This window comes from Eptatretus burgeri, chromosome 11, assembly GCF_056783735.1.
Source record: "Eptatretus burgeri isolate ZD-2024b chromosome 11, Ebu_testis_v1, whole genome shotgun sequence".
Classification (NCBI taxonomy): Eukaryota; Metazoa; Chordata; class Myxini; order Myxiniformes; family Myxinidae; genus Eptatretus; species Eptatretus burgeri.
This window is the reverse complement of record NC_140971.1, coordinates 95,777,344-95,796,938: the sequence shown is the minus strand read 5'-3', so window position 1 is coordinate 95,796,938 and position 19,595 is coordinate 95,777,344. Positions and strand designations below refer to the sequence as shown.

At 44.0% G+C, this 19,595-nt stretch overlaps 1 protein-coding gene across 4 annotated transcripts in view; it reads right to left on the bottom strand.

Annotated features, from left to right (window-relative positions):
* The window catches only part of LOC147017701 (engulfment and cell motility protein 2-like), a 361,388-nt gene extending 353,648 nt beyond the window's left edge, over nucleotides 1-7,740 (bottom strand). For 3 of the 4 annotated variants that reach the window (XM_085847513.1, XM_085847517.1, XM_085847516.1), the window contains exon 1: nucleotides 7,628-7,740. The gene's annotated coding sequence lies outside the window, so the exon portion shown is untranslated. Of the gene's footprint in view, nucleotides 1-7,279; nucleotides 7,439-7,627 lie in introns of those variants that run through there. The other variant, XM_085847515.1, reaches the window with a different exon arrangement.
* Nucleotides 7,741-19,595: the final 11,855 nt, after the last annotated feature.

Sequence of the window (19,595 nt, the reverse complement as noted above, 5' to 3'; positions counted from 1 at the left end):
CCAGGCCAATGCCAAAAACTGAAAATCATCTATTTAGCAGAATCATTCCTCCTACAAAACTTCCCTGACTCATTAGTGTTGCACTGACTTTCCCTGGCTATTGTCTCCTCCAGTTTGATAGGCTTGAATCTAGAGGTGGAGTCGCACTGAACACCAAGAACTCAATTTCTCACATTCAGTGTAGTGCTCTTACACCTCTCAAAGCCCAGGAGTACCTCTGGCTGTGACTTCCCAACTGCTCAGACCTGTTTGGCTGCATGTTGCAATGTCCTCCAAAGTGATGAATCCAAAACTATGGTCTTTTCTGCACCCATTAAACCACCCCACCCCTCCCAAAATTTTGCTTATGTATCCATCTTGTCCACCCCTTGCGCTACCTCCGACCCCTCATCATTACCAGCATCCCTTGTTTGTCCGTCTCGGTCCACTTTCTACCTCTGCCCTGCTGCTGGCGTTTGCCTTTCCCTTTCTCCTGCTGTTCCCTTTGCCATGTTGTGGCCTGATCTGTTCTGTGACCTTGCTCTTCCACGAGCCTTAAACAAATAAACAATGAGTGGAACAAGCGGGAATACATGGGGAAGCTGGTGACGACACTGCGGGGGCCAGCTGCAGATGTTTTAAATGTGGTCCCAGGAGGGGGTATTTACCAGCGCTCGCACTTGCGACGCCCTGAACCATCGGTTCGGACAGCTGCAAATTGTGATCTGTGCAGCCGAAGCTGCAGAATCGCAACTTGAAACCAGGCGAAACATTACATGAGCTCACCCAGAATGTCTTCCAATTCATGACGATTGCATATAGGGACATGCCAGCAAAGGTGTGGGAAAATCTGGCACGAGAAAAATTTATGGCAGCTCTTCCTGACCCTGGTTGAGTTTCATAATCTGACCACTGTGCACCAAGTGACTGAATAAGTGGCGAGGCTTAGTTTCTTTAAGTGGCTGAACTTCACACCTGAGAGGCCGATGGTGCGACAAGCATAGGTTCGGGATCAGGAAAAAATTGAGCATGATCTGAATGTTCAGGAGGATAAGCCAGCCAGCCAGTTGATAAGCCAGTTGTCAGCTTTGACTGAGGGAAACTTGCAGCAGTGTAGGTCACAGCAGTGTGGTCCAGGGTCGCCACTAGTGCGGCACAGTTTCGGCCAAGATGGGCCGTGAGCGGGGAATGCTTTGTTGAGGTTCCTCAAGGGGCCCGTTTATGGGGAGTTGTTTTTGGTGGGAGAGAAAGGGGTACACACAACCCGCAGCAGCGTGGGTGGTTACTGCCATAACCCACCCATGCACGGACCTCCCTCCAGGCCTCACAGCATGGAGAGGAGAGGCCCTCCCATAGTCCGGAGAGCCTCTTAGTGTGGGTCCAGCGGCCGCTACTGGATTGCAAGTAATGTGTAATGATACTGCATTGCAAGTATTGTTGCGGACCCGGCGTTGCGAAGGAACCACGAGGGAGGGGCTGTCTCAGGTTCTTCTCCCGACTCACCGGAATTGTAGGCCGCTGCACACTAATCGACTGTGAACGCCAATAACTTGACCACGTGACTTAGAGTCCTCCATCTAACAACAGTTTACCCGAGGAGACGTGACCACCTTATCGGGGAATAGCGCCCTCAGTACATACTTGCATTATTTAGGTTACCTACTGGATGGAAAGGGTGCAGCCGAGCGGAGCTGCCAAGTACATACCGGCTGTTTGACAGATTTGTGGGGAATAACGTCCCGGCTTAGCTCGAGTGCGGGGCATGCTGGACCAACAGAGGTAAAGAAAAAACGAGCAAGGAACATTTCTAATAAACAGTTATTTAAACCATGAGCGAGGAAAGTTATGTGGCACAGTAATGGGCAATACTGAAAATGTACAGCAGGGAAAGGAAGGAATTTGTCAGGTGCTGAAAAAAAGCAAACAATATTTACAAAAGAAGATAGTGCAGAGTTATCCCGAATATTCTTTCTTTTACAGTCGAAACTTATGCTATGACAGGTGCCATCACGCGCACACACACACACAAAAACCCGAGTTAAATTAGAGACAGCCCAGAGAGATAGAAACAGTTGAGTATCAACGACCTCTCAATACCTGGCACGGCCCGCAGACCTGGGCAGCCCAGAATGCTTAGGAAAGGGGAGGAGGGAGAAATACTGAGGGTGTCTGGGGTGCGTGTTTGAGAAGTGCAAGTGTAATGTGAAGTGGGGTGTGGCGTAGTGCAAGAAGAAGAATGTGAGGTGCAGGTCAGTTCGGTTCGCTCTTGGGTTGTGCTCTGAAAAGAAGTTGGTCAGCCTTGCCCGCATCGATTGCTCTTTGCGTCCATAGTAGGCGAGAGATAGATGGCAGAAGAAAGATGCATGAGAGAAAAGACCCCATCGTAATCGCGTAGGAATCTCTACGTGTACGTGTCGGGATGCAGCCTAAATGAGCGATGATAGAATGAGCACATCACCGGCTCATAGCAGCAATGCGTGACCCCACGCCTGGTCACGCCGACTTGACACTTGTCCTTGCGCCGCCTGTCTCCCCGGAAAGGTCCAATGTCTGGCGACAGTCTCTCCTGCAATGCTCTCGGCGATATCTCCAGCTCTGTCCCCGTCGATACTCTGCTCCAAAATGAGCCGCGTTCATCCCTTTTATGAGCCCCAGACAAGGTGAGGAACCAAACATCAGATCAAAAGAAGTTCTTACGAAATTGAGCTCCCCTTATTGGTCCATAGCAGTTATAGCCATGCCCCGAAGGCAAAAAATGGCTGTCACCAGTCAACAGGGTCACGCACCAGAGCTCCGACTTTTACATGGGGCCGTGGTTTTGAGGTGCTCTCTTGACCTGAACGAGTGCTGGCCTTCATTAAAACGTAGGATTTGAGGGAAATCCCTGTGCTATCCATGGGTCCTTAAACGAGCTCCAGCACACATTTGCGCTTCGAGTTGTGCCCCGAAATAACCCAACCTACATCTTCTCCGAAGCTGTGGTAAGTATTCGATGAGTTTGTGGCAGTTGGAGGCAGCTGTAGAGTGGCATGAGCACATTGTCGCATTTGAAGTGAAGTACCAGTCCGGTGGCGATGTGGGGAAGAGGTTGAAGTTCCTAGTCATGAAATTGTGAATAATGGTCTTGTTTGTAATGTAAAATGTAAGCATGGGTTGTTGCGGGGATTTTTAGTCATCGTATGACGTGGTTGGGGTGAGCGCGGTATAATTTGGTGAGCAGAATGAAGGTCTGAGGTGAAATAGTGGTTGAGAGTTGGCACGGTTTTGAATGGAAAATTGGTGCGCAAATGCAAATGAGGTGTGCACGGCACGCTTGCTTGGTTACCATTAGTCTTTACCGATTTGTGTGCATGTTTGCTTGCTTCATGTGAAAGAAAAGAGTGTAGCAAAGGAGTGGAAGAACTGCAAGGGTTGAAGATTAAATAAGTCTAACTGGAGGAGTCCCACACAACGCATTGTTCCCCTTTACCTACGAGACATATGGAAAGGACTAACTAATACATGTACTATTGAAAAAAAAAACTGCCTTGGAATCGCTGTATGTTGTGTGCCATTGCCTTGAAGGCATGCGGTTTTCCAGAAAAATAAGAATCATGAATATAAGATAAGTATAATGATTACTGGATAAGAATAATGAATCAGGTCAGGTGTGGGAGCATGCACCAGAGCAGAGCATCACTGCATCCACTTTACGCTGGTACTCCAGGGGCCTCCGTCGGGCCATCCCCCAGGCAGCTGCCTGGCCCATCCCCATCTCCTTGAGATGCCGATCAACCTGCTGCAACCACGAGGCATGTGGTCGGCCCATTGACCTCTTCAACTCACGAGGCTCCCTCGCTGAGAGAATCTGGTGAGCAGGATCAGCATCAGAAAAACGAGCCACATGTCCAGACAGCTGCAACTGACGCTCACGGACTATGCTGGTAACAAATCTCATTTGAGTCTCTCTCAGCAACCGCTCATTGCACACAACGTCCGACCAGCGATAGCCAAGGATTCTCCGAAGAGACATGGTACCAAAGGAATCAAGTCCCCGTCTCAGATCCCTGGTCAGAGTCCAAGTCTCACATCCATAGAGCAAGAGTGAGAGCACCAAGGACCTGAAGACTCTGACTTTCGCCCTCCCGCACAGGTACCGGCAGCACCACACCCCATGATCAAGTGAATCCATGACTCCCCAGGCCTGACCCAGACGTCTGTTGAACTCAGGCTCACAGGACAGCAGAGACATGAATATCACTGCCAACCTAAGCCACAGATCCCTGGAGCTTTACACCATTTCAACCGGTTCACCGCAGCCTGTGTTTCCACAAACAAAGGTGGACCACAGTTGATGAGGGTCAGTAACAGGGATTGTAACACCCTGAAGACTAACTCGACAGCTGGTGGATCATCCTGGTACAACCGCTCAAAGTAACCGGCCCAGCGGGCCTTCAATTCAGACTCCTCTGTCAAGAGCCCACCACCCTCTGCTCTCACTGCGGTGCAATGAGGGACAGGCTTGGATGAACGCAATGCGTGAATTCCCCTGTAGGCAGGACGAGAATCACTTGACCACAGGTGATGTTCTACCCCCTCACAGATTCCTCGCATATAGGCCTCCTTGTCCACCCAAAGTGCACGTACAGTTTTACACATCAGCTCCCTGAACAGCTCAGCTCTGCCATTCAGCCAGGCCCTGTGACTCTGGGCAATGGTATCCAGTGTCCCTTCAGAGACAAAATTATTTTTCACCATCCGGTGAGTTCCAAGACATCTACCGGCAACATCAAGGACGGTGGTCTTGAAGGCACTCGACAACTCTTCACGATCCCACAAAACACCCAAACCCCCACTCAGCCTGTTTGCAAACTCCTCAGCTACCCTCTCATTCTTGAGCTTGCAAACATCCATCCGAGGCTGGGATGGAACCATTTTCCTGGATTCAAGGTGCAACTCAAGAGTTGCTACAATAAGCCGGTCATCAGTATTGAGGAACTGAGCACGCCGGTCGACCCTGCAGTTCTGAATCATCCTCCAGCGACCATCAACGAGCACATGGTCAATTTCCTTTGCCACACCGCCAGCATTGGAATACCAAGTCCAGCGATGAGCCTGTGGGTGCTGAAACCATGAACCGGCCACCCTAAGTCCATTAACTTGGTGCAATTCTGGTTCACAGTTGCAGACCCATGGGGACCAACACACGTCTTGTAACCATCTCGACCAGTTCCAGTCAATGCATTGAAATCCCCCAAGACTAGAAGAGTATCTCACCTGGGGCACTGATCAACCACAGACTCGAGCTCAGCACAGAACGCGTCCTTCACGGTGAGATCACTCTCTTCAGTCGGAGCATATACAGAGACCAGGGAAATGACACCCAAGGAGTGTCGAATCCTGAAGTTTCATAATACGCTCGTTGATTGCTGTTACCTGAATAATCATTGGAGTCAGCTTATTGGACACAACCACAGCAACTCCTTGGATATGGTAACCATCAGAGCAACCAGACCAATAGTAGGTGTAACCACCCGCCATGATCTCACCACAATCCGGTCTATGAACCTCAGAGAGTGCTGCAATACCGATGTCCAAACGCTTGAGCTCAGAAAAGAGACAGGTGATCATCCACTCTTCGGGAGAGGACATTCCAGGCACCCACCCGAAGGGAGCACCTCAGGTTAACCCAAGGAGACCGCCGTCTGATGTACGACACCTCAGCACTACCCCGACACACTCTCCCGCAATCTGACCCGGGAATGTTACCCCGTGGTTTCCCTCCGATCAAAGATTGGGGGTCCCGAAGGCTTTGCCCCAATCTCGTCATCCAGTGAGCTGCCCTACGAAGGGAAGCTGCACAGGAGGTACTCCCACGGAGTGGTTTTCAGATTTTTTTTAATGCTTCTGGAATGTTTTGCGGAATGAAGTGTTTTACGGTGGTCGGAGTGCAAATCCTGGCCACCAACCTCCTAATAAGAAGAAACCCAACTGCAGGAAGTCCGTCCGCAGCCACCGTTGGGCACAAGATATGGATGGCAGTTGACTCACAAGGTGCTCCTCTGCCCTTTGACAGGTTTTGTTCTTCACCCTCCTCACCAAGAAACTTGGTGAGAGAGACAGTTTCGTCGCAGACAATACGACCATGGAACAGGTCAGTACAGGTTTACATGGTACCTGTAGCAAGTCACAGATCTAATCTGACCGTATAATGAATACCAGATAAGTATCATGATTACTGGATGATATATAAAATGAATACTGGATTGTAAATATCATGATTGTGGGATTGTAAGTGCAGGTACCTGTATAATGAATACTGGATTGTAAATATCATGATTGTGGGATTGTAAGTGCAGGTACCTGTATAATGAATACTGGATTGTAAATATCATGATTGCGAGATTGTAAGTGCAGGTACCTGTATAATGAATACTGGATTGTAAATATCATGATTGCAGGATTGTAAGTGCAGGTACCTGTATAATAAATGCTGGATTGTAAGTACCGTACCAGCTGAATGGCCTATCTGCCAGGATGGGTGTCCTGCGAAGTCCAATTCTTCTCAAGCAGATCATATAACCACGTTCTATGATAGTTACCTCTGCCACCAAAGGTGGTGAAGCCAGATGTCCATTCTGCCAGCGTCGGTCGTTGGTGTTCTTTAAATATCTACGCTTTATTTTGCAAAGAGTAGGCCATTGTGTGTTAACACCCGGTGGAACTTCCAAATTCCTGCCATTCACAAACTTCAAAATACACTTCATCAGACCCATTGCCATGCTCCCAAAAATGATGCCACCTCGAGTGACTGTGTGTGTGCGTGTGCGTGTGCGTCAATCACGCATATATAATATACACATGGCCACGTGGTGTAGAACTCCTGTAGGACTCGCTTAATCGAAATGCGTTTTTACAAGAAACACTCGTTCACAAACACGTTCCTGAAGTAAACAAAGATCACTTTAAAGATAGCGATCCCCTCCCTATAGTCCCTATTGTGATGAATTCAAATGGAACCCGAACGGTTCACAATGCCAGCTCTCCCCGGCCACCCCTCTCTCGCCCCCGCGCCCACTTCCCCTCCCTCCCCTCCCCACCCTCCCTTCCTCTCTCCCGTGAGGAAACGCGCGACCCGTGCCTCTCGCACCCGCTTCCTTCCCTCCACCACAGAAACAGCTGTCCCGCGTCGCCGCACGCTACATCCCCGAGGGTGAAGGCTATTTCCGAGAGGTCGAGGGGGGTAAGGGTTAAACCCGAGGACACAACGCTCGATTTACCCAAACTTTGACGAGAGAGAGAGAGAGCGAGGGTCGAATACCTGTGGTACCGTAATGAAGGCAAAACGCCGCATCACGTCACACTCCGTCACGGGGTCACACTCCCAGGTCCCGTTACAAACACTTCGCGCCCACGTGCGGGTTTTTATAGGGAGCGGCTGTGAATGAGAACGACCGGGCACGACCGGCACCGAGCTGTCTGTGCCGCACGCGCCGTTCTCTCTCTCTCTCTCTCTCTCCCTCACACAGGGGAAAAGGCGCGCAGAGCCCGTCCGTGCGCGCGACTCCACACCCACGCACAACAACATTATCGGTGTACGTGTGCGCCGGCGCCCTCATCGCCGTGCACCTTCGTACACAGGAGAGAGTTCAGCGGTACCCGTGCCTACCTCGAACGAGGGAGTGTCAAAGTACCGACGCGACGGAAGGCGAGGCGAACGCTGCTCCTCACCACCGATTTTCCCGGACTGAGCCCGCTCGCGATACGTGATGACGACAGTCTTCGCACAGTGCGTCATGATGTCACGGCACGATATATATATATATATATATATATATATATATATATATATATATATATATATATATATATATATATATATATATATATATATTTTTTTTCGCGACATTGTTTCACAGATCTGCGCGCAGTTTATTCAGAGCCATCGAATATTAACACGTGCACAGTTCGTGGGCTCGTCGATCACGTTGAGACGCACACAATGACACGAGTAGGGGATTTTTATATACGTAGTTTGAGAACCTGTGGGCAGTTTTGGTTGGTTGGTGCAGCGCAGTCATGATGGGCCGAACGGCCTCCTCCTGCGCGGCCAATGTTCCCTGTGGTGTATTCCTTGTGTATTTGCACACTGAAAACACCCAAAACAATCTAGCTCTTGTAACGTGAATTTTTTTTTTCTTCAGCGTGACGAGGATAAAGACGTTAAAATTAAGTATAACAGCTTTTCCCTCATTAATTCGAGCTAATGGACGGTTGGGGGGGGGGGGCTGCCAAAGTCGCTGAAACAGAGAAAGCGAGGGAGCAGAATCACCTCAGACTCTTTGAGGCGCGTGTTCTGTGGGTTCGATCCGGGACCTGCCTCCAGGACGTTCTTCGCTGTCAGAGACAGAACGTTAAAAGCTTCAGCTCCCTCTGCCAGCATTCACTAATGGGTGTTAATTTCGATCCCAGGGTGTTTCACAAGATGAGGTGATTGTGTGCCGACACCGTGTGGCCAAATGTCTCCCTATCACCTCACCGACCGTCATACAACACGTACATATTAATTAAATGGTTAAATTGAACGATTATTCGCTTCAACATATTGTTGTGGAAATTACTCCGACTCCGCTCAGGGGTTAATCTATACGAGTAAGTGGGTGCGTGTGTGTGTATGTCCTCCATAACTCCAAAACCATGAAACTCAGCAGCCTGAAACTTTGCATGCACACTAAGAAAACTCCAAGGAAGTGCAGGAGTGAAAATTGGGTGTTTGGGTTAATTAAAACACCCCTTTTAAAGATAATTATCGGCCTTATTAAATTATATCCTTCATCAGGCAAATCCTCGGCCACCTCGCTCTTTGGGGGTCTTAAGGCGTATCCTAGGTAACCTCGCTGGAGTCTGAAGCCGCCATGTTTTTTGGCCTACTCAACCATGCCTTGACTTGGAACAGGCCACAACCATTTCTTAAAGATAAAGTTCTTTTTTTCACTTTCCTCGCTCATATTATCGAATGCCTGTTCATCGTAGCTATGAATCGCTGTGTGCATCGCTTTTGTAAGTGCAATAGTTTTCAACTTAGGAACTTGGAGAGATTTCGTGCATTATATCACACGATTTTCCACGATGTACTCGAACGGACTAATTATAGTAAATCATCAAAATATTATTTCGGTTTTGAGGATCAGATAGATACACAAGAAAATGTGAAATTTCCAAACCATTAAACTCATCTTTTTCTACTGTTTCGAGGATTATATTGAGTGAACAAAAATTTAGGAACGTGCCAAAATTAACCAGCTTCATTAAGCTTTATGATTCAATGCATTCACTGCTCGATCTCGAGCCCTGCCCCCTGAGTGACTGCTTATCCATACCGTCTGCCAGGTCTGTGTATATATTTTAGGAGGTTTTGCGAGGTGCTCTGTTGGGAATCAAAGCAAATCAGGTGAAAAACTGACGTTTTTAAAGATAAAGTTATAACGTTTATGTGGACCTTGAACAACATACCACGTGGCATATGCACAGATGGGCAGGCAACATGGCAGATAATCTGCAATGGTTATTTCATGCGAGATGGAACTATTGTCAGGTAAGGCCAGATCAGATCTGTGCCTTGCGACAGGTATCATGTGAACTTGCACGAACCTGTTCCATGGTCGGGTCTGGAACTGTGAACCTGAATAACACTAAGTTCCTTGACTTTGCAAGAAGTCATGGACTTAGGGTGGCTGGTTCATGGTTTCAGCGCCCACAAGCTCATCGCTGGACTTGGTATTCCAACACTGGCGGTGTGGCAAAGGAGATTGACCATGTCCTCGTTGATGGTCGCTGGAGGATGATCCAGAACTGCAGGGTCTACCGGAGTGCTCAGTTCCTCAATACTGACCACAGGCTTGTTGTAGCAATTCTTAAGTTGCACCTTAAATCCAGGAGAATGGTACCCTCCCAGCCTCGGCTGGATGTTGGCAAGTTCGAGGATGAGAGGGTAGCTGAGGAGTTTGCGAACAGACTGAGTGGAGATTTGAGGGGTCTGGGTACTTTGGGAGATCCTGAAGAGTTGTGGAATGCCTTCAAGAACACCGTCCTTGATGTTACCGGTGGATGTCTTGGAACTCACCGGAGGGCAAAGAATAATTTTGTCTCTGAAGGGACACTGGATACCATTGATCAGTTACAGAGCCAGGCTGAATGGCAGAGCTGAGCTGTTCAGGGAGCTGAGGCGTAAAACTGTACGTGCGCTAAGGGTGGACAAGGAGGCTTATGTGCGAGTAATCTGTGAGGGGGTAGAGCATCACCTGTGGTCAAGTGATTCTCGTTCTGCTTACAGGGGAATTCGCGCATTGCATTCGTCCAAGCTGTTTAATAATATATAATTTAACATATTTCTAATCAACTGAACTTACCTCATCAAGCACCATCCAACAAATAACCACATCAATAGGTTTAGAACCCTGAGAGTCTTCTTGGTAGAATCCACATTTCAAGTTTCCAAAATAAAACCAACTTTCAAAGTCTCCAAGGTATAACCATATTCCTGTTGAGTCTCCAAGATAGGCATCACATTGTGAGTTATCAAACCAAAACCCACATTCCAATTGTTCAAAATAAAACCCGTGTTTCAAGCCTCCACAGGATAACTCATTTACTGATTTTTTTTCAAGATTTGTGAGGTCTGCGAGGTAAGTTTTGTCAGAGAAAAAATATTAAATCACTCCTTGTTACATGCAAAAGATCGCTTATTCGCATGTGTGGAGACACAGTCAGAGGCAATCACCAGGCAAACTCTGCTTACTCCATTCAGAGTCAAACCTTTTATGAAACTCAGTGTGAGTGCGGTTTTTAACCCCGACTGCTGACACAGCAAAGGTTTTAATCAAACAAGTGTGAAACTCCCCTCATAATGAAAGAATGTCACACCACAATCTCCCCATGCCAAAGGTCAAGCAAGCCAAGGGTGAAAGCAAGCAATATCTGTGAATCATGATTAACAGACTGTCGATGTGGTGATTAAACCAGGGTTAATAAAGGCACCAGCTCTCCACGACCACAGAGAGTACATTTATTTAGTTTTTATATCTCCACAGTTCCTCCCTTTTGTTCATACAGAACAACTAGATGTACTACATGAAAAATCTTACAACTTATTAATTTGACTTTGGCTAGCTCTGGAGCTCCCCCCCTCCCTCAATCCCCCCTCTTTCTCTCCATGGCGGGTCCACGTCCTGGCTAGTGGATGAGTCCCCTCAATTATTGGGGTGCCATCACCTCCCCTCTTCCTCACCATGGAGTGCAATCGAGGCAGGGAATCAAGAATGAAGAACTCCCGGGCACACCAAATAATGCCAACTAGGCAACTGCCTCATGTAAGCCTTGCACAGGCTCATCTACCAGGGGAGGGATTGGTTTAGGTCATAATTATTATCCTCATTTTTTACCATTGTCATTTCCATGCCATGATTATCAAGCAAGTATTGTTATAACTGTAACAATTTCTGAATTTTCATCAATTTATCATTTTCTTTCTCCGCACGAGTATTTTCCTGAATCATTATTTCCAACAAGGGCCACCGGCATGGTGTCTGGACAGGTGGGTGTGCAAGCTGCTTCCTCGGTCCAGTTGTCTGGGGCAGGATCCTCTGTGAACTCGTTCAGCAGAAGGGATTCCTGGTCAGATTCCCGCACCACCATTACTACAACAAACTTTCTCATACACACTCCAATCAGAGCTTTCATACATGCAATAACAACAATATCATGTCCAATGAACAATGGAGCAACAAATGGAGAGTCCACGCTCCCCAACCACCAAACATTTCTTTCAACCATGACCCTTAATCCCATCCCTTGTTATAGTCATGATATCTAGCAGCTATCTTTCTTATATGTTGTGCCGCATCATAGACCTCTTCAGAGTGGTCTGGAATATAGGTACAACATTCTTTCCCAATTATGAAGCAAGTGCCCCCGTGTGCTGCAATGATCATATCTAAGGCTATTCTATTCTGCAAAGTCATCCCAAAGTGTGTCCCCCCCACCGCTAATTCTTTGAGGAACGATTTCACACGATCCAGTCTAATTAAATTGTCATGCACCAAATTCGTTTTCGGGCTGTCCACTCCCAGATCTCCACCGGATGTTGGTCAACATTTTGTATTAGCAAAGAAAAGAAACAGCTTTTAACTCGATACAAAAATAAACCTTGAATTATACAAACGTGCATCGCTCATCGTGTGATGATTATATAATCAAAATGTCAGCTGACTGAAAATAAACGCTCAAGAATATCAACCAAAAATGCTGGAATGGTGTGATAACATTACTCAGAGGTGCAAAATAAAACTTGTTTAATTATCTCCGATCTCTACGTCATGATACACACGAAGTCTGTTTGGCCATATACCTCGATCAACAAATAAGTGAGGCATTAATTTAATCTGAAACTTGACCTTGCTTTAAGGATCTCAAATTTCAATATCTGATTTAACCACAATTAACACCTCTATGTTTGTCAGCCTTGGATATGCATTGTTCACAGCAGGGTCAAGCCTTCTTACTATACATCTCATCCCGATTGTGCATTAACTACACAAATTATCAAACGGGTGAGGCTAAAAACCACTCCTGATTGCTCCTGTCAGGATATATATATATGTATAAATAGATATATATATATATATATATATATATATATATATATATATATATATATATATGTATAAATAGATATATACAGTGTTGCGGAAATGGCCCTGAGTATGCTATTAAATATAGGATTAGCCCAGATCCCCCAATAAATGCATGTTTAGCCAGGCTGTTCGGTAAAATGGATGTTACATGTGTGTCGGGAGGTGTCACAGGCTGTTATTTGTTTGTGCAGTGGTGGTAGATCGATAACTTATTCTTCTTCCTTCCTCTCTCCGGACAATAGTCCCCGCCCAGCACTGAGAGGGGGAGTGGCCAAAAAGAGGAAGTGAAACTGAGAGGCCAGGAGCACCAAAAAGAGGAAGTGAAACTAGAGAAGTAAAAAACTGCAGTCGGTTTTGAGGCGTGCTCGGGCTTCGAGGTGAGCAGAAAAAGGAAAGCCAGTGGTGATTCTGCAGAGAGAGAAACTGAAACTTGGTGTGCCGGGTCTGCCTTCTGTGGCCTGGAGAAGCGAGCCAGGGCCGAAGGAAAGGCAAGGAAAGGACTCCATGAAGTCTGTCTGCCCTCCACTGGATGAGAGACGACTGGTGGGAGTCGTGATCTGCTGTGTAGGGGACGGCTGTGTCTGTCTGCGATCTGCTTCGTGAAGGAGGCCTGGTGAACAGGCCAGGCCTGGACTTGTATGCTGGACCTTTGGAGAAAGCAGCTGAGACCCACCATCGATTTGACGGTCTGGTGCAGTCGACCTCGCGGGGTCTGAACGCGTGAGAGTGCGTGCGTGAGGTCTGCGACAAATGGACGATGCCTCCATTTTGTCACGCGGCGTGCTCGAGCTTGGGGCTCGAATCTGTGGACATCGGCTCGTTACGAGCCACATTCGTGCTTTTGACACTTTCCTCTCATCAAGGAAACATCACCAAGTACTCTGTCTTGTCTGCATGCTGTCCGTGTCTTGTCTGCATGTCGTTTAAGGCTTATCTCCTTAGAGTCCCATTCAAAACCCATAATCCGTATCTCCCTAGGTAAGAACGGATTATAGATTAATTATAACACTGTCGTGAATGTTTTGCTTGTGTTGTGTTCCCCGATGTTCCCCAATAAATCTGGTTGATTCGTATGAAGTTGCCGCTTTGAGTCAATTCGTGCCGCGCTGAGAAACAATTCGCTCGATTGGTATATAAAACCAAAATGGTTACAGACTGGCAGAAAACGCTTGGTATCTGACAAAACCAGTCTGTAACCAGGGTCTATTTCCCCAAATGGTAAGGTCCAGGGGTATGTTGGTATCGCGATTGAAGATGCGTGACCCGAGGCCTGTGCCGAACCAGCCGGTGTTATAACCCCGGAGACGGCGGTGGTTTGGTGATGCCGAATGTTCAACATTTGGCTGTCGAGAGTCAGGTGCGAATCCCGCCACCGCTGAATCCTTAACAATATATACAGTATATACAAATATATATATATATATATATATATATATATATATATATTTAAACAAGCATTTATAGAAAAAATGAACAAAGAGCAGATGGTTATCACTATGCCTTACTTAACAATTAAACACGAGACATGGGCACCCAGCAGATCATTCAGGGGAAAAAATGAATCCGGTCTCGGCTTGCCAAGGCAGAAGTCATCGTGCATCTACTAAAATTACCCAAAATGTGAGCGTGCCCTGGTCCACTGCCAGCGCCGTGCACCCACCCGCAAACAGGCTTGAACACCAATCGACGTCACGTCGTCACCCCCAGGAACCAGGAATGCCACAAACCAGGTAAGTAGGGTGAATATACTGATTCTGGCTCACTTTTCCCAATGTAAGTGAATGGCGGATTTTCAGCGATTTATATTTTTTTTCCCATAAAAATTAACCCCCTTCTTATCCCAAAATATATTTATTTGTCTCCCCTTTTAACCTCGGGGTACTCTTTTCAAATAACCAATGCAATAAGATAAAGATTTGTTCAAGTACTAAAGTAGTAATGTGATTTGTTAAAGGTGATTCTAAAGAAATATCTGAAACATGTAAGCCGAGGGGCACTCTTTTTCAAATAACCAATGCATATTGTTTAGCTCATTCATTGAACCTATAAAGATTTGTTCATTCTCAAATTCCTTCAATAGTTTAATTTTCTTTGCACAATAATCCCCATCTAAAATATTTAAAAATAAAACATTTGAATCTTTATATTTTTTAAGATACCCCTTTTGTGCCATTATGAAATGATAAACTTCTCTTAATGCTCTTGTTTGACCACCTCCTGAGCCTCAGATTATTTTTTGCATAAGCCACGCCCACTTTTCCTAAGCCCCGCCCACTTTTCCTAAGCCCCGCCTACTCTTACATCATTTCCAGTTCATCTCTGATTCACAAAGAAATCACGAGAAAATTATTTTCAAAGAATCCTCCATTTTGAAAAAAAATTTCTCCATTCTCACAAGGCTTGCCTGGGGTTGGCCAGGGAAACCATGCCCAACAGTCTTTCTCTATAAAAGCCTCAAGCCCAGGCTCCATATTGAACATATTTTTTTTGCTGGCAATGGAGTGCTGGTGTGCTTGCTTGGAGCTCTACTACTTGTATGGAACTAAATCTTAAAGTTGATGAACTGGATTCAAACCTCTTATCTATTGAGGTATGATTTTATTTTCCTATTTTCAGTTTGATTGAAGCATCGACTCATTTAATAATTAAATCACTTAATTAATACATTATTATTTTCTCACACAGGAAATTGTATCTGAAAATACCGATTTTGCCACAACTTGGGGTGAAATTGTTGGCTTGGTTGAAGATCTTGTGAGCGACCAAGACCCACAGAACGAGCTCAACCTTGATGAGCCAGAATACAAGTTTTACCATGGAGACTCACAAATTTTGAAAAAAAATCAGTAAATGAGTTCTGCCTTGATGGTTTAAATAACTACCTTGGAGACTCAGGAAAAGGGTTCTGCCAAGATGGTTCTAAATATGGGGCCTACCTTGGAGACTCACAAATTTTGAAAAAATTAGTAAATGAGTTATCCTTGGTGGTTTTAAATATGAAACCTACCTCAGAGACCTCAAAAATTTTGAAAAAAATCAGTAAATGAGTTCTGCCTTGATGGTTTAAATAACTACCTTGGAGACTCAGGAAAAGGGTTCTGCCAAGATGGTTCTAAATATGGAGCCTACCTTGGAGACTCACAAATTTTGAAAAAAATCAGGAAATGAGTTATCCCTTGGAGACTTTGTAAGTTGGTTTTATTTTGGAGACTTGAAATGTGGGTTCTGGCTTGATAACTCACAATGTGATACATATCTTGGAAACTCAGCAGGAATGTGGTTATACCTTGAAGACTTGGAAAGTTGGGTTTATTTTGGAGACTTTAAATGCTATCACTCTTTGGGATCTAAACCTATCGATGTAGTTCTTTGTTGGATGGTGCTTGATGGGAGCAAGATCAAGAAAGTTCTGGGAAGAAAGTGCAGGCTTACTCCCCCTTTCTACTTCATCAAACTTGAAAGTCTTAAAAGACAGAATTGAAGAAGAGAAAAAAAAAAAACCATAAAAAATATATTGTTGAAATACGTATTGAAAAAAAAAGACATTGTGTTGGGTGAGGGTTGGGGTTGAGATTTTGAATGTGAGGGTTGGGGTTGAGATTTTGAATGTGAAGGTTGGGACACACACACACACACACACACACACACACACACACACACACACACACACACACACACACACACACACACACACACACACACACACACACACACACACACACACACACGTTAAGCCTTGACTATTCAGTTGAGGATTCTGTGAACGTCCCCCATTGACACACATTATATACTGTTATACACCTCGGACTTGGCCCTCGAGTATCCACAACGGTGTATAGTAGGAGGGAGTGAAGGGACAACCCATTGCTCCCATTGCGCGCGCGCACACACACACACACACACACACACACACACACACACACACACACACACACACACACACACACACACACACACACACACACACACACACACACACACACACACACACAATCAACAAACAAAAGTTAAGCCTTGACTATTCAGTTGAGGATTCTGTGTTTGGGGTTCACAGATCTAAGAACGTCCCCCCTTGACACACATTATATACTGTTATACACCTCAGACTTGGCCCTCGAGTGCCTACAAAGGTGTATAGGAGGAGGGAGTGAAGGGACAACCCATTGCTCCCATGGGTATTATCTGCTTCGTTTTGTCTTTTGTAATTCCTGTGAATAAAATGAACCTGAAATCTCTTCCCCTTCTAAATCATATATCTTATAAGTCCAAGGAACCGTATCTATTACATCAACAATATTAAAAAGTTCGTTTGTCCATCGTTTAGTATAACCCTTTTCAAAATGAGATTTCCACCTATATATTCTTACGATATCACCAACTTTGAACTTAGGTTTTCTGACATTAATCTCTTTTTCATATTTTAATTTTGTAAATGTTTCTGATGGTTTCATATTCGTCGACGTGTGAATCGTGTCATTATACTTATCCACAATATCCTGAATAAAAGATGACCATTATTGTGAACCGAGTTGTGTGAATTTTTTATATCGTCTCTCTTTTAAGGTACAATTAAAACGTTCAACAACAACAGCCTTTCCTTCATTAAAGGTACTGTATAATGTAATACTATTATTTTTTTAGAAAATTCATAAATGTCTTGTTATAAAACTCTCTACCCTCATCAGTCCACAATTTTTTAGGTTTTCTCTTACTTTTATTAAATATCTGTTGAAAGGCGAACATAAGAGTATTACCTGTTTTGTTTTTTAAAGGGACAACCCATGCGGATCTACTGTTCAAATCAATAACGGTTAAAGCATACTTGTACCCCTTATCATTATTGAGTTCAATCAAATCAGCAGACCAGATATAATCAACTTCCTTGGAATAAACCTTCCTTCTACGAAACTTTGTGAATATTGGTTTATGTAATTCATCAGCTAATTGCTCTTCAGTCTTAATGACATCATTAGAGCCTATAAGTTTTTTGAATTTCCAAGTCCAAGTTTCAATTTAGCACTGATCATCTTCTTCACGATGAACCTATAAACTTTTTCTCTCAAGGTTGGATTTTGGATCAGAGACAAATTATACAACATTTCTCTAACGGCTTCATGCTTTTCTTCCAAAGTTGTGGTATTCCCATAATCAATATCGTGCCTCATGCACACTTCATCAAACCTATTGATGGGTTTACTCCATGATTTCGGATTGTCTGCCTCATCTAATCTTTTATCCAAGTTTGTGCCTGGACCACAGAAAGAATACCCTGGTAGATGTAATTCCCCTGGTATTCCAGTAGTTGTAAATTTACTTCCTGATAAAAACTTTTGGATATCTCCTCCGAGTTTGTGTTTGGAGATAAATTGATTTTTTTTTTTGAACCATACACCGAACTTATACCTCTTTGTATAACCCTGTTATTTTTACTTTTAAAATTTGAAATATTTTTAGTTTTAGTTTTCTTTTTACATTTAAGACAATAACTCATTTATTTATGAGAAAAATTCTGACAGAGTGTGAAAACCTTTTTAGTTTCCAACATGCACATTTGAATCTCAATTTTTAAAACACAAAGAATCCTTAGAAATGCCTTCACTCTCTCCTCCATTTATTTAAGAAAAAAATGAAAAACTTGAATTAAAATCAATATCTTGTCGATGTCAATAGTCTTATCGAAAATATTGCAAATAGACTTGTCAATTCTTTGTTTTCCTCCTCGGTGGGTTGACTTATTTTCTGTAATACCTCCAATCTTTTTTTAATCTCACCGGTTTCCATATTTTGATATTTATTCATTCTCACTCTTTCATCCCTCTCTTCCCGCTCCTCCTTCTCTCTCTTCTCTCTTTCCTCCTTCTCTCTCTTCTCTCTTTCCTCCTTCTCTCTCTTCTCCCTCTCCTCCTTCTCTCTCTTCTATTTTTCCTCCTTCCCTCTCTCTCCTCCTTGTCTTCCTCATCCCTTACTATCTTTGAATCATTTACACCCCATAGACTATCATACATGTATTCATCAGGATTTCTTGGTATTCCTGTATCCAAAATATGTTTTTTTTACAACAGAAAACAAATAAAATTTCTTTTGAATTTCTAAAAGAGCCTTACGTTTTCTTAACTTCATAATTTTTTCATTATTTAACATTCTGATTAAATCTAAAGTCGTCGGTTCATCAACATCAGCATAATGCCAATCTTTTATTGAAAATACCTCATTCTTATGTTGTAGAACATATTTATTAAAATACCAAATACCCTTTTCTTGAAGGTAGGCTTGGACACAGAAATGATAATTTTCTTGAAGTCTTCTTACTGTCATTTATGTATTAGAAATATATGTTAGAATAATATTATGACACGAAACACCTCCCCATCTTCCCATAGTTAAATCATTTTGTTTTCCTTCCTTATTATATATAATCCTGTTTTTTTCTGTTTTCATGATATAAACTAGGGCAAAACCATTATTATATTTACCCTTATAAAATTCTTTTATTTGTTGTTTAATAATCGTGGCCCCACAAAACTCATTCTCTATACCAAGTGGATAATATTCTTCCTTACGTGACTGATTTAATTGTTCCAGGTCTTCTAGGTCAATTTTAAATGACCAATTATACCCTAAATCATTCATATCATACCCCCATTGTTCTATTCTCATACAAACGATACGCCCCTCTTTATAAAAAAAATATTTTAATTCGAACTGTGAATTCCGTATGACCTGGAGATAAAATAAACACTTCTGTATCTTTGGAATACACGGCCGTTTTATTTAAGGATATACATTGTGATAAATCGCTTAATCTCACCAAGTCATTCGCGTCAGTCGGGCTTGGATAATTTTTTTAATTTATAAGCATTTTTCATATTAATATTTGTGGTTATATTATATTTATGTCGTTCAGCCTGTGCCTTTGTGTAATAATTTGATAAATCAATATCCAGT